Source organism: Lissotriton vulgaris, chromosome 9, assembly GCF_964263255.1.
Source record: "Lissotriton vulgaris chromosome 9, aLisVul1.2, whole genome shotgun sequence".
NCBI lineage: Eukaryota > Metazoa > Chordata > Amphibia > Caudata > Salamandridae > Lissotriton > Lissotriton vulgaris.
Window position 1 is genome coordinate 658,683,855 of NC_141697.1, and position 14,547 is coordinate 658,698,401.

Genomic DNA, 14,547 nt, shown 5'->3' on the forward strand with positions numbered 1-14,547 from the left:
TATCCGTCCTGGGATATTTAAATACTTACAATCTACAAATCCTCTGCCTAAACTCTTCCAATTTTACCGACTTAGGTGTACCCGCCTCCGTGGACTTACCAGCGTATCGGCCCAACCACAAACTTTTTCTCCTCCCGGTTTTTCACTTGATTTGTGAACAATCGAGGTAGGTCACATTATGGTTTGTTTCTTCCCCTGACTTAATTTGTACTGATCAAGAAATGACATGATGTTTATAATATTATGTATACCATATAGATTTGTCAGATCCCGCACAGCCTAAGTGTGTACTTTTTGGAAATCCGAACTCAGGATTCCACGTAACGCCCCTACTGGGTGTTCTCTCAAACGTATCTCTCACCTATAATTTATGAGGGTGAGTGTCATGTATCTCTATTAACTTTTGTTCAACTGATACTTCCGTTATAAATAATAGCGGACTACCTAATCGGAGATAGCCCCTTCTCCCTTATTCCAATATTCCAGAGCATATTTTCATGTACACCCAGCATTTCCTATTATTCCTTCTCCCTTGTCTTATTTCTTTCTCATTCCCCAATTCCCTTTGTAGACACGTAACAGAGTCTACACACTGACCGGCCTTCTTCCACAAGCTTTTTTGAGAAAAACGACAGAGGTTTTGACATCCTGATGGATTGTATCTAATCCTAGAAGTTTATAATTCAAGGTATAATATCTACCTATTGTAATGATCATCTCTAATGTAAATGAGCCAAAGAGCTTATAGGAATGAGTGCACCTAGTTTCAGACTATACCGCTAGAAAAGAGTCAATTATCTACTAAGTAATGTGCACAATGTCGGACACTCAAATGATTGAAATTATAACTGTCATGTTTTTACCGTTGTTTATATTTACACCACGTACTAGTCACTTGGGATACCGTCTTTTCAAACACACAACACTTCTTTCACCTTGTCACTTCCTTTCCCTTCCGGCCAGTGTTTTTAATTTGTAGGTCTATCCAACCCAAAAATTTCTGAGTTCACAGATGTCACCAAGTTAGTGATCTCTAGTCACACTGACACAGAGTCACTCAATGGCATGCTTGTTATCACCCTGGTTGACACGATCAAGTCACTATCATATTATGTTCATGAATAGAACATGTTTGCAAATGTACTTTTTATGTTTTTATCCAGCCCTGAAGATTCGCAGTTTGTTCCCTGCGATGAAACACGTGTTGGCTTGTGAAATGGAACAATAAACAAAAGTGACTACACCAAGAACAAACCGTCATATATCTTCACATATGTATAATTATTCTTGAAGTTTGACCTAAAGTTTAGATTTGCTTTACCACTTCCACCACTTCAACTGATATCAGTACTATTAAGAAATAATTTAATGTGTATAGCGCAGGGGCATTGTTGTCTTTTGTAAATTGTGTGTATCGTTCTGGTCCTTCTTGGAGCGGTTGTGAGGGATTACCGCTCGCCTCATTGCCTATACTGACCACTTTTTGTAACCATTACCTTGCGGCCACCCAGGTAGTGCGCCTAGTTATTCTGGAATACTAAAAAACCTCCAAGCTGTGTATTATATTTTTGAATATATTTAGGCACCAGAATCAATACGTCCGGGTGAGTAAATTTTTCAAGAGAAATACTTGTGTGTTTAAGTCGCCACTGTGCATTTTTGTGAAGCTGCAATGTTATTGTATGGGATGGAAAACAAGTACAGTGTTCAGCTTACAGTACAGCCACTTATGAGTATTGGGCAAGGTCCAAGGCAGCCCAAATGGATCACCTCCAGTCGCAATAGGGTGCATGAGTACAGTGGTGCCAAGCAGCATCGGGTGCTCAGTGTTAGTAAATGAGGATTGGTCTGCGGAAAAAGAAACTGCAAGTTTCGACTGGAAAGCCAGTCGGGCTGAACCAAGAGGTGGGTTCAAGCCTTGCAATGTGTTGGAATATGGCGACAATGGTGGTCCTCTTCCACTCTGGCCAGGCTGCTGGTGCAGAGGGACTTCGAGATGTCAGGTTTCTTCGTCCAGGAGCACTCGCGGTTGCAGGGGCCTACAAACAGAGGATGCAGGCAACGTCGGGGAGTTCACAAGGGGTGAAACCACCATTGACTCAATCTCTTGAGGGCATGGGAACCACGCTGACACAGTTGGCCCACTTCAACTTGGGCAAAGTGGTACTTGGAGATGGTGGTTTTGGCGGTTCCTGGGTACTTGCGGTTCTTCTTGGGTGCCTGCAGGATGCAGGGGAGCAGTTTGGCTATTCCACATGAGTTCTTGATTCTTTATAGAAGGCATGTCATCTTCCCAGGCTTTGGAGGCACAACAGAGGCACAACAGAGAACACCAGTCAGCCCAGCAGGACTGGTGCCAAGTCAGTTGCTTTTCTTCATTCTTCTGCTTTCACGGATCTTCAGTGTCCTTCTTCATCATAGGGCACCCTTATCTGATTTTCTGGTGCCAGGGACTCTCCTAAATACTGGATTTAGGGGTGTCAGGAGAGTGCAGGATAGTAGCCAATTTGCTACCTACCCCTGGGGTCACTACACCCCCTATATGACCACTTTCTGTGGGAAGGGGGTATAGCTCCATCCCAGAGATCCTACATTTGCCATCATAAAGATGGCTAACTGAAAAGTTGCCTTCGCTTCAGGTAGCCCACCTTAGGGGTGGTACTGACCTGAGGGTGGACACTCCTATCTAGCTAGCTAATTTTATTTTCTGTCCAGATGCCAAAGGTTATGGACAAAGGGGGTCCGCTACCTCTTGGGTAAGAGAAGCCAGATTTGCATACCAAAGGCAGCAAGCTATTTGAAATGCTCTGCCTTGGAATGCTAATCTGCAGGTCATCCAGTGGGAGGGAGTTTAAGCACCCTCTGCCCAAGCAGACTTGGTTTCTGGCCTCCCAAATGCACAGGCCATCGCCCTTGGAGGTCAAAAACTTGTTTCTGGTGGCTCGCCGGCAGTCAGCACAGCAGTAGCAGGTGGGTTTTCAGGGTGTACCTCTAGGGTGCCCTCTGGATGCATGTAGTAATACATCTAACACTTGCATAAGTTTGGGTTTATTAATATGAGATATTTGATACTAAACATCCCTATTTTCAGTGAAGCCATTATGGAGCTGGGGAACTCATTTTCACCAGTGTCCAGGACAAGTCCTCAATCTGGCTCCCCTTCACTTGTACTGGCAGTAATAAAGCTGATTAGCACTGGAGCTTATCTGATGTCCTCAGGTGTAGCATAGTGCACGCTGCCTTTGGTCTGTAAGGTCTGCTGTAGGGGTGACATCGATACGGCATGCAGTGTTTGTTGCTGGGGAATGCAGAGATATGTGCCCTTTGGTGTTTTCGCTTTTGTTTGCGCCAAAACACGTAGCCTGCAGTGGCAGTCTGTCTGTGTTTGGTGAGGGGTCCTTTAGGTTGGCACAATTTGTTCTGCCTCCCTTAAGGGGCCCTCTTCAGCCTCCTTGCCTTAGATACTGAGGGGTACCACTTAGTAGGGACTTACAGAGAGTGCCAAAGATATTGGCAATTGGGGCACAATGGCACAGTTTTGGCAAAGAGATATGGCACTGGGGTCCTGGTTAGCAGGAATCCAGTGCACTTCCAGTCAAAATCACATTAAATACCAGGCAAAAAGTAGGGGTGACCATGTGAAAAAAGGCAACTTTCCTACACTCAGTTTGTGGAAAGAGGGTCAGCCTGACACTAAAATGACGCTCTTGTCGCCGTCACCTCCTCCTCTGCTGAACAGCCAGTATTTGTATCCTCATTGCAATAAGATAAAGGATAGCCATTGTAAACCCTGATGCATTCTGGGCAATTTTATATACTCTTCATCCCTTTACCACCTGTTCAAAATTTGTGCTTGTTTGCTATTTGAGAATGCGATGAACATAACATTTGCGAGCCGCAAATAGTGATTTCCTATTTACAAATTGGTATTAGCATTCACAATTTTTACAGACTCGCAAACAGTTCCAACACAGTTTAGGGTTTGTGCATGGCTTTTGTACATCGCAGATAGCCATTTTTGCTTCCACAAACCCCTTTGCGACCTTGCTGCAAGTCGCAAAATCTTCATACATGTGGCCCTTGGTTTCTAGAAGGTGAGTAACTAGCCTTCTCGAAAGCAGAATATCCATCAAATACAAATCCACAAATCTGCTAGCTTTATGCAGGTATGGCAATTTACACCAAAGAATATACCGATTGCTAAAATCCTTTGAATATGACCCTTATATATGTGGGCTAGGCTTTGGAACACCATGTCCATTCCCCAGACCTTGTCTGGGAATTTCCTTCAGAATTAGGAAACAGTATACTGCCACCGTTCTGCTCTGCAGTTTCACTTTCACAACCATTCCTGGCTATCCTGTCTGTTGTACTATAATGGGCACAATAATCTGAAATATTTTTCTATAAAGAATGCTAAGACATCCATATCACCCATATTACAACTTTATGATGTGTGAAGCCTCATTCTCGTGCTGGCAATATTAAGTGTAAATTTCCAAAGTGCTTGTTCAGTTGCCGCTGCTTGTTGAGCTTTGTCATGTTTTCATTTCAGTATTATTTTGAAGGCTGAAATGTACTATCTCAAGCTTTTTTATGCTGTGTTACATAATTACATGCTTGGGAATATGCATTTAACATTTCTAATGCTCATTGAGTAGGGGGACACTTAGTCTCTTCATTTTGTGAATGTACTTAATTTACAATAAACTTGCTCATACTTTGTCTTTTACATTCAGTAGAAATAGACATTGTAATATGGGGAAAAACCTGCTCTTCCCCTCACCCAGTGTTCAAATTTCAAAAACCTTTGTGAACACTGAGTTGTCATATCATAACAAATGCAAAAATAACAGTTGATGGACAGAATGTAGAACAATGTCATACATTCACCCCAGTACAGAGATCTGGGCCTACATCCATCGTTTTTTGCACTCCACACCACCCCAGTTCAGACATGGCCATATGCAAATCAGCCTTGACCTTGTGCCTCATGGGAACAGTCCAGCCTGAACTGCCAAGCCATGTCTGTCCTGGACCGGAATCAAGCATACTAGGACCGGTTTCTGGCTATCAGGCGTCCTCAGCCAGGATAGCTTGACTCCAGTGGTGTGGAGAGCATATCATAACAAATTATATCATTTGTACATAAGCATAGTCTGGAACGTCTTACGTTCTGTAATGCCTTTACATTAATCTGACTGTGTAGACAGGTCACCCATGAATTTTGAGGGTTAGGGAAGACTGTTGAATACTAGAGGTTCACCATTTTTTATTACCTACTGGCGGTCGCGTGTAAGTAGTTATAGTTCTCCTCCAGGGGATACTCATCAAAGTCATAATCTATGAATAATCCCTGCCCATGTGCGGGATCCCGGAGCATGTAGAAAATACATATACATACCTATATATGCATATGTGAAAACATATATATATGCAGCCTAAAATATTTCTATAATGGCCAAAATGCTGAAATAACACAAGTTTGTATAGTCGCACCTATACTCAACCAACCCCTAAGGAAGAAAGAGAGCAGTAAACATTTGTCATACAACAATGCTTTATTGCCATAGAGAAACCTGTAATTGCAGGCATTTGCCAGTAGGCTGCAGTAGAGTATAAAGAAACAAAGAAAACTGACCCCTTGCCTTTAAGGCATTAGAGTAAGGGTACTGTGTCTTTAAGACCTGCAGGCGACCCCCTGCTCCCATGATGCACCACAGATGGCAGTTAGGTCAGTTCTTTTTTCTGAGAGGATCCTGGAAATTGAGCTCTTCAGTTTTTGACTAAAACTGTTTATTGAAGAGAATTCTTTCAGAAAATTTGACATTTTCTGGTATATTAAGGCTTCTGCTACTGTTTCTGTGGAGATCCACTGATTTTTTCAGTCAATATGCCAGCTTTATTCAGAAAGTGTCCTTCCTGTGACAAGAAAATGCCACTGGCAGATCCACACTCGGTGTGTATTGTGTGCCTTCCATCTTCACACAACTCTGACCAGTGCCACTATTGTCAGAAGTTCTCCAAACGGAACTTGCGTGATAGAGGACGAATCAAATTCCATGCTATGCTGGAAAAAGACAAGAGATATCAAGTGGGTGGCTATGGAGGCCCCAGGACATCGTCTTCCAACAAGCAAGGCCAGAAATGGCGAGGCTCCACTTCTCCTGACTCCAGGAAGAGGAAACGGAGAGGAGATTCACTGTCGACGTCGAAGTCGCCGTTGAAGAGACCCAGACACTCTTCAAGAACACCACCACGACGTCGAGAGTCTCCTCCCCATCCAAGTAAGTCGGCGTTGAGGCACTACACTTCAGGCTCGAAGACTGTGGCTGCTGAAAAGACCAAGTCTCCGTCGACGTAGAGGCTTCCATCGACGTCGAGACACTCTCCGCCATCCTTGAGGGGGTCAGCGTCGAGAGGACTGACCGCTATCACATCGCCGCCGGTTGGTGTGCCGCCGTAGAGAAGATCGTTCAGATCCCATCATTTGACGTCAAGAGGATCAACGTCGAACCGGCGCCAAGGAAGGTTGACAGGACGTCGTAGACGATCGCCATCGAGATCACCAACTCGAAGTGGAAGATCGCCTTCGAGATCACCAACTCGACGCGGAAGATCGCCGTCAAGATTATCACGTCGTGAATGTTCGACGTTGTCAAAGCTGAATCAGAGTTGATGCTCTTCTTCCAAACGCACAGGAGCAGAACGTCGCAAGTACCCAATGCCTTCCCCGAGCCTTCCAGCAACAAACTTTGATTGCTTGAATGCCAACAAGGCCCAAGAGGGGAAAGGGGATGGGACAAAGAAGAGACTGCCACACTGCATCACACTTCGTCTGCCTCTTTCTTCAGCTTCAGGCGTCGTCAGCTTTTCTATCTTCTTAATGACATGGCTTGCATTCAGCTGTAAGAGAATTCACAATTAGCATCATTTGTCACTACTCTCTCAGCGCTATATCTTGTTCTCCTTGTGTTCACCTACCCAATGCAGTTTTGACCTTTGTTCCCCTTCTATTGTAAATGTGGGCTCCAGTGCTGGAAACTAAATATAATGCTTCATTAGTTTCTAATTATATTTTTATCTCTAATTCTTCTTTTCTTGCCTTGCAGGTTCCCTTCTCACCTGTTATCTGCACTGCTGCCGTATTAACTGGGGTTCTGAAAAGGTAAGTCACTATTTACAGTTTTACTCTCTCTCTCTCTCTCTTGCTTCATCTGGAAACTTTTCGTCTCAATCTTTTTCTCTCTTGCTGCCTTTTTCCCTAAGAGTTGCTTCACTCTATTTGGTTATGTTTCGTTAATTTTATATATGTGGAATTCTAATGTTGTTTTCCTCTTCTTTGGCTCTGGTATTGTCTTTCTCTAAATATGCCACAAATCGCTCTCTATTTCTTGACTTGTGCTGCCTCTAAATATCTCCTTAGCTCGACACTTGAGACTGCTACGAGTATGCCCCTAAACTAGTACACTTTTCTTAGCGCATGACTATTCTCTGCTGTCTCTCAGGTTGGGGTATTGCGCATGCTCCGAAACCCCTAAACATTTCTACAACAAATTGGAAAGGTCTTATATGCAGGATACCGCTTCGTAAGTACTCCGCTGCCTGTGAGATACGAACTCTGAAGTTTTTCGCGACGCTTTTCCTTAACTATCTTCACGACGAATCTCTGGAGTGACCGTTTCTCCTCAAATCCCAGGTGAAGTGCGCAACAGCGCGCACTCGACACCTGGTTCTTCTCGATTGTCTTCAAGCACTAGCGCGTACTCTTGAAGTCTTTTCCTGGCGCACTCAGCGGCCATCTTGGATTTTTGACTCCCCTTCAGTCTGCCTTGTTTATTCCTTCTTTGCCTTGTTGTTCTGTAATTTATGGTATTGATTCGATATTTCCTGCCATGATATGCCTTGCTAGCCCTGACAGACGCCGGGACCATCTAGACCTCGTTCAACGCCAATGGTTACTCAGACCTTGTCGCAGTCGAGAGGTGAGGTCACAGGGATTTTGGAGTCACCGAGGCGATCGGAACCTGGATCCAGAGTATCACCATGGGACCGGTCATCATCTCTTGGGCTACAGATTGTGGAGATCTCTTGAGAAGTCTACTCAAATATGCGGAGGGGAAAGCCCGCAGTTTGTCGCCTCGCTATCCACAGGGTGCTGTATCTAGCGGTCGCAGTAGTCCGGGCTTGGATTACTCCCGCACGTACTCGCTATCTGGTCCAAGGACAAGTACTCCAGCCAGACCATCAAAGTCTCCTCCTCGGAGGCCAAGATCTCCTGCCAGGCCAAGATCTCATGCCAGGTCAAGAACACCTTCCAGGTCAAGAACTCCCGCCAAGCCAAGATCTCCTTCTAGACATCGGTCTAGATCTAGGGGCCGGCACAGCCATCATCGAGACAGGCCCCATAAGAGAAGGTGCACAAGATCTCCTACATGGTCTTCGTCTACGATATCTACGGTCCGGGACTATTCTCCGACCTTCTCCTTCACACCACCTTCACGGGTGTTACCCATAGATGACATCTCTACTTTTACTGATGTTCTGGGTAGGGCGGCAAGAAAACTTAAGATTGTGCAGTGGTTCCCCCATCAAACATCTTCGATACCCCGCACCACCGGACAGCTCCTAGACCTCTGCTACCTTTGGTGCCTGGATTCCTGGAACCGGCAATGGCCACCTTTCTTACTCCTGCGACGGTGGGTTTGGTACCCTCCAGAATAGCAAAAATGTACAAGGCTCGAGCTGAGGACCCCTTGTTACTCAGGACGGATCAACCAGCTGATTCAGTCATCGTGGCGGCAGCCATGAAATCCCATTCTGCTTCCACCTCATCCTCGGTACTCCCGTAAAAAGGATAGTAAGCAGATGGATTCATATGGGAGGAGGATGTGCAGCACTTGGCGTCATTCATGAAAGTTGCCAGTGCCACCGCTATTCTCGGACGATACGATAGATCTCTCTGGGACTCTCTCACTCGTTTCACAGAGAAGCTTCCCTAAGAAGACCGGCAGGACTTCACCGAGATTCTCCAGGAGGGAGGTCTCGTAGTCAACCAAGTAATCAGTGTGGCAGCGGATGCTTCCGACCTCACAGCTCATGGTTACTCCTATGTAGTCTGCTCACGATGCTCGGCTGGCTTCGCCTTACAAGCCTCAAGCCTGATGCTAAAAAGAAGATACTAAACCTTCCATTCAATGGATCATCTCTGTTTGGTTCTCATGCCGACGACGAGATGACTAAAATGAAGGCGGAGATGGACACGGTTAAATCGGTGGGGTTGGAGAAACGCAAAGAGTTCAAAAAGTGCTTCCGTCAGGTCGACAAGCGGTCTTACCAACAGAGGGTTCAAACCCCTCAGTGGTCATCCCAAACACAACAAAGGTCTCAGTTTCAGCAGAGACGGCCTTGTGGTATTGGGTTCTCCAGGCCTACATACTCCGCAGAATACCCTCTACACCATAAGAACTGTTGGCACGGAAACTAGAAAATGCAAAAGACAAGTTTATTAAGACCCCGTGGGGTGGTGGTACATTCCTACAGCACCCTTCGGCAATGCAAGAAGTATCACACCGAACATCGGTGTAAGTCCTTCTTTTATACAGTTTTACAGACATTAAAAGATGGGTGGTACATGGTTAGAGAGTTTTAGGTACATATATGGTCATTTTTGGAACACAGCCAACTCATGGGAGGGGTTACAATACCACTGGTCAGTTAGCGGAACATTCCTAAGTGATGACTGGTCAATCGGAACTGCGCATGTGCGGGCTTGACCGTTACTAAAAATAGCCTGTTGCTGGGCAAACTCAAGTGGTCAGTGGTACGGAGGAAGGACTAAAGGGCATGCTGACCACGAGGCGACGCATTCTCTAAAATGGCCGCTGTAACATACAAAATGGCGTTTAACAACTAAGGCCAAGATAAGGGAAATAACGTGTAGCAAAGCTTAACGCTAACCCAGTCATTGTCAAATTACGACACCCTGGTAGAGGCAGAGGAAATAACAACAAACAGTCCACCTCCAAACAGCCTCAAAAGCCTTGAGTCGTTGCTTCCTCCTCAACTGTTCGCCACTCCAGTGGGAGGAAGTGTAGCTTGCCACCTGGAAGAGTGGAAATCCATAACAAAGGACACATGAGTGCAGAGTATTGTGCAGCATGGCTACTTGCTGAGGTTCAAGTCACCTCCTCCGCAAGTGTTCCCTCAACTCAAGCATCTTTCTCGACTTCAAAGTCTGCTGTTGAAGGACGAAGCTTCTACCCTTCTCATGAAGAAAGCCATAGAGGAGGTCCCTCCCATGCGAAGAAATAAAGGACTACATTCCCGCTACTTTCTAGTCCAAAAACAAGGAGTAGCCAAAGACTACAGACCTATCCTCGACCTACGTCTGCTGAACAGGTTCATCAGAAAGACACATTTTGCATGCTAGCCCTGCACCAGATCTTCCCACACCTTCACCAGGGAGACTGGATGTGTGCCATCGACATGCAGGACGTGTACTTTCATATACCTGTCTCAGTAAAGCACAGGAAATTCCTCAGGATTCAGATAGACCGTCACCACTTCCAGTATTGAGTGCTGCCGTTCGGCCTCAAGTCCGCCCACAGACATTCGCCAAGTGCATGACGGGGGTGGCCGCCTTCCTCCGCAGGTGGAAGATCTTCGTCTATCCCTATCTATACGACTGGCTTCTGAAAAGCTCCACGCCTGTTCTGCTTCAGAAACATCTATCGTACTGTCTCAACCTGATGCATTCCTTGGGTTTGCAGGTCAACTACAAGAAGTCCGTACTCAACTCCACCCAGTGAATACACTACCTGGGCGCATCCTTGGACGCCACAAAGGCAAGCGTGTGTCCTTTGGAGGAGAGGTTGTCATCCATGCTTCTAAAGTGTCTCATCCTACTAGACACTCAAAGTCCCACAGCCAGACAAGTGTTGTCTCTTTTGGGATTGATGGCCTCGCGCATCTACATCGTGCCCAATGCAAGCCTTCACATGAGGCCTCTGCAGCAGGCCATAGAGGAACAAGGCTCTCAGAGAGCCGAGCACTGGGAGGATCAGGTCTCTCTCAACCAAAGTGCCAGAGACTCCATCAGATGGTGGATGAAACGCTCTCATCTTCTGCGGGGAGTCGTATTCCATCAAACGCCTTCATCACAGACAGTGGTCATGGATGCCTCGATGCACGGCTGGGGTGCTCATATGGACCAGCTTCAAGTTCAGGGTCTCTGGTTCGAAGTAGAAAGAGGCTACCACATCAACTTCCTGGAGCTCCGGGCTGTTTACCTGGCCCTCAAGTCCCTCTATCCGTCTCTACGTACCAGCCACATTCAAGTTCAGACAGACAACACAACAACAATGTTCTATCTGAACAAGCAGGGAGGCACAAGGCCACGAGTTCTGTCTCTGGAAGCTCAAGCCATTTTGCACTGGCTTCTGGCGAGGGACCTCTCTATCATGGCAGTTCACTTGCCAGGAATCCTAAATGTTCAGGCAGGCGGCCTAAGCAGAGACTTCGTAGAAGCGCACGACTGGGTGCTTAACGAAGAGGACACGCAAGAGGTGTTTCGGCAATGGGAAGTACCAGACATAGATTTGTTCGCAGACGCGGCAAAAGCAAAATGCCCCGTCTTCGCATCCAGATTTCCCCAACAGGGATCACGGGGAATGCTCTTTTGATCAGCTGGTCTCAGACATTGCTGTATGCCTTTCCTCCCCTGCCTCTGATCCCGGCTGTGATACAGAAGTTCTACAGGACCTACACCAGGATGATCCTTATAGCGCCGGAGTGGCCACGCCAGTGGTGGTGCCCGGATCTCCTTCAGCTGTCGGAAGTCCCTCACCGGAGACTCCCATGCCACCCAGACTTGCTGACCAAGGACGAAGGGAAGGTGTTTCACCCCAACCTTCCTTCCCTTCGCTTGACGGCATGGCTCCTGATGTCATCCAAAATGGCCACCTAGACCTTTCAGCTGATTGCATGAACATTCTTAAAGAGGCGAAGAGGCCTTCCACTAGACAGTCTTATGCTTTCAATTGGAGAGATTTTACATTTGGTGCCTAGACAACACTCTTGATCCTATCCACGGTCAGGAGCAGGTGATTCTACCCTATTTGTTACATTTGGCAAGGTCAGGCCTGAAATACCCCTCCATCAGGGTTCACTTGGCAGCAATCACAGCCTACAGGAAGTCTCCTTCTCAGACCTCATTCTTCCTTATGCCTGTAGTTAAAGATTTCTTAGAGGGGCTTAAGAAGGTGTTTCCACCAGTGAGATCCCCCTCTCCTCCCTGGGAGCTTAACATTGTTCTTACAAAACTGATGGGTGCTCCCGTCGAGCCTATCTATAAGACTTCTTTGCAGCACTTGACCTGGAAAGCTGCCTTTTTGGTAGCCATCACCTCTGTCCGTTGGGTGAGCGAGATCCAGGCCCTATGTTGCAAGGAACCTTACACTGTTTTTCATGCCAATAGATTGGTACTGAGGACGCACCCAGGCTTCCTGCCTAAGGTGGTCTCGGACTTCCATATTAATCCGACCATTACTCTGCCTACTTTCTTTCCTCAACCAACCACTCCCCCGGAGAGATTCTTACACTCTCTTGATCTCCGGGGGGTCCTGAAGTTTTACCTAGCTAAGACTCTTCCCCTTAGGAAATCAGACCGTCTTTTTGTTAATTATGGGTCAACTAATACCGGTCTGTCAGCCTCAAAAAGATCTATCTCACAATGGATCTTCTCCTGTATAGCGCTGTCTAACCAATTAGCTAACAAAGCGTTACAGGGCAAAACTCATGCACACTCTACCAGAGGGAAAGCTTCTACTACAGCTCTCCTTCGTAACATTCCAATCTCTGAGATTTGTATGGCCGCTACATGGCGTTCTGTACATACCTTTACCCGCCATCATTGCCTTGATTCAGATGCACAGGCCGATGCCCAAGTGGGACAGACCTCTTTGAGGAAACTGTTTGCATAACTGCATTTTAAATAAGATGTTAATTCTTGTTTTTTGATGTATACTTGATTGCCCGTCCGCGAGACTTTGGGTATGGGCTTTCTAATCTATTCATAGATTAGGACTATTGATGAGTATCCCCTGGATGAGAAGGATTAGTTACTTACCTGTAATCCTAGTTCTCATCCAGGGGTATACTCATCAAAGTCATTAGCTCCCACCCACCTCCCCGGACGAGCATTACTGCAAAGTTATTGTATGATGATTGCGGATATACTCAGTTGCTTATACACCTCCAAAAAGAACTGACCTAACTGCCACCTGTAGTGCATCATGGGAGCAGGGGGTCGCCTGCAGGTCTTAAAGGCACGGTACCCCTACTCTAATGCCTTAAAGGCAAGGTGTCAGTTTTCTTTGTTTCATTATACTCTACTGCAGCCTCCTGGCAAATGCCTGCAATATAGGTTTCTCCATGGCAATAAACCATTGTTGTATGACAAATGTTTACTGCTCTCTTTCTTCCTTAGGGGTTGGGAGAATATAGGTGCTACTATACAAACCTATGTAATTTCAGCATTTTGGCCATTATAGAAATATTTTACGCTGCATATATATATATATATGTTTTCCCATATGCATATATAGGTATATATCCAAACAAACAGGAGCCCCAATTGAGAGAAGCCACTGGAAACTTGTATTGCTCACAGGTTTAATGAACAGTTCGCAAGCAGGACCCAATACAAAGAACATGCATCCAAAGTTCATACGCCGTACGCGTTTCGAGAGTAAATCTCTTCATCAGCAGCGTTTGTTCCTGACAAAATGAGAGCGCTATAGTCCGCACTTTTTAAATGTCATCACCAGCCAAGGTGGGCGTAGCCACCCTCTTGGCCTTCTGGATATTGTAGTGCGCAACACATAATCCAGAGTGGGTGCGCTGTTAAAGTCAATTTTAGATTAAGTAATCCCAAATGGTAAATGCAAAGTCCAAGTGGGGACCTGCCCCGCTTTCCAGCTGTCCATCCGAACTCTGTGCTGGAGTCACCCTGCAATGGCGCCAGCCACTCTTTCCTTCCGATTTTTGCAGCACTGCTGTGGTGCCGTCACGGACCCTGCCACAACAGCAGGTGAGCTTCTCTCTCGGCCGGCAAAGCCTGCTGGAAAGCGGGGCGGGGATTATTCATAGATGATGACTTTGATGAGTATACCCCTGGATGAGAACTAGGATTACACGTAAGTAACTAATCCTTACAACCTAGTTTCCTTAGGAAAAGCATTTTTTGATTTGCTAATAACCTTGGCGTTGTCTGACTAATCTTTCTGAAATTCTCCCCAAAATAAGTCTATCCAGGTAAGCTCCTATCCTGAAAGTTTGGGGGTGATTAGTCAGGGGCGGCATTAGGCATTTGCAAGCTGTGCACCTGCACAGGACCACCAAACCCCAGGGGCCACCACGCCAATATATACCCTTAATATAATATTCCTCTGAGGATGAATACATATTTGCAAGGTGGCCCCTAGCAGGGATTTGGCGGCCTCCGGCTCTGTTCCACTTCCAAACACCCTCACCCTCCCTTTACTG